The 1537-nt window shown below is 34.4% G+C and overlaps 1 protein-coding gene across 2 annotated transcripts in view; it reads right to left on the bottom strand.

The window, feature by feature from the left end:
• LOC147824446 (3',5'-cyclic-AMP phosphodiesterase 4D-like) overlaps positions 1–1537 on the bottom strand; it is a 483409-nt gene that overhangs the window by 306764 nt on the left and 175108 nt on the right. The window lies entirely within an intron of this gene.

The raw sequence follows: 1537 nt of genomic DNA, 5'->3' as shown, positions 1-1537 counted from the left end.
CTTCTACCCCCCACCCCTCATTCCTCAGTCTTAAGTTTCAGTGTCTTGCCTTTACAATGTGATATTTATGGAAGGGTCCACTGAGGTTCTGTTCATGGAAGCCCAGGATCAGTCACTTGGTCCATCTCTCTTGTGAGTATACCTGCAACAGTTCATTGGGACATGCATGCCAGGATTTCATCATAATTCATTGTGCACATATTGAAATTTGAAAAATGTTAAGGAGATTATTCTTGTTCTTAGAGAATATTTATCAAAAAAAGGTTTCATCAGTTTGCAACACTGAGTGGCAAGGTTCATTAGTGAATTAAAAGGTTATATATCTTACACATAGCATTTGCAGTTCTAAATGTATATGTAAAATAAATATATATAATATATATGAATTTCTAGAAAGTAGACTAAGGATCAGGACAGCTACATTAGGAAGTTGTACAAAACAGGTGTACAATGCTTGCCCTCAAAAAGCTTATTTTCTCTTAAAAGATCTAGACAATGCTTAGGAAACTACCCGGCATATGACACAATCAGGTACAGGAAAATATATTGTCAAATGATATGTGATAAAGGAACCCTGAAATAGGTTGAAAAGGGGGAGGTTCAACAATTAGTAGAAAGGAAAATAAGAAATGCACACTGGTATAAGAATTTAAAAGTAGAAATGCACATCAGGATAAAAAACTAGAAAGTACAAATATAATAAAGCAGCAAATTTTGTAGGAGAAAAAAAGCTCAGCAGTCAAGTAGTAGATATAAAATCTATTCAGGTTCAAGGAAGTAATTCAGATGCAACAAGGTGGCAAAAATAAAATATTTGAAAAATTCTCACAAAGAAAAAGAAACATTCTCAGTTTCTAAAGACAGTGCCATTTAATATTTGTGGGCATTTACTTTTTGCTAAACACCATTCTGGGTAGTCTATGGCACTTAAAAATTAATGTGATACTGTCCTTACCCTTGGAGAGCTTATAGTCTACCTGGATATGTGACAAATACAAATTATTTGATATAAGAAAGTATAGCCCAAGTCCAAGAGTCTGGGAACAGAAGGTGTTTAGATGTCTGACTCAAAGTAGACAAAAGTGGCTCAGTATTCTTGTAATTTCAAATGACAGACATATTCCAAAGAATTATATGTGCTTTATATTGGCAAATTCATTAGTTCAGGGGATTCTAAATTCTAGTTCTTACTTTCAGTGACTTTGCATCAGGCACTTAAGACCACACTATTTATACGCTGATTTTCTCATAAATGGTATTTCATGTAGGATGCTCACAGAGACTGGGCATTTTGTTAATGATCACAACTAAGCTAAAATAGAATATACAACCATATTCTTTTAAAATGTCATTGAGGATTGAGGCTAGATATGGAATAAACATGAAGGAAAGCATTCTACAAATCTTCCATTGCTTTGTGTGTGTTAAAGGACCACTGCAAGAACAGGACTGAGAGCACTTCACAGGTCCCCATTTAAGGCCATTATCAATTTAATTTCCTAACAACTACTACTGTCTTCCTGAATCCAAGTGATGT

Source organism: Heterocephalus glaber, unplaced genomic scaffold (genome assembly GCF_053883595.1).
Source record: "Heterocephalus glaber isolate CG9 unplaced genomic scaffold, H.glaber_assembly_v1.0 deba00001543, whole genome shotgun sequence".
In the NCBI taxonomy this organism is placed as follows: Eukaryota; Metazoa; Chordata; class Mammalia; order Rodentia; family Bathyergidae; genus Heterocephalus; species Heterocephalus glaber.
The sequence above is the reverse complement of the archived record's forward strand: the minus strand, read 5'-3'. Positions and strand labels throughout refer to the sequence as shown.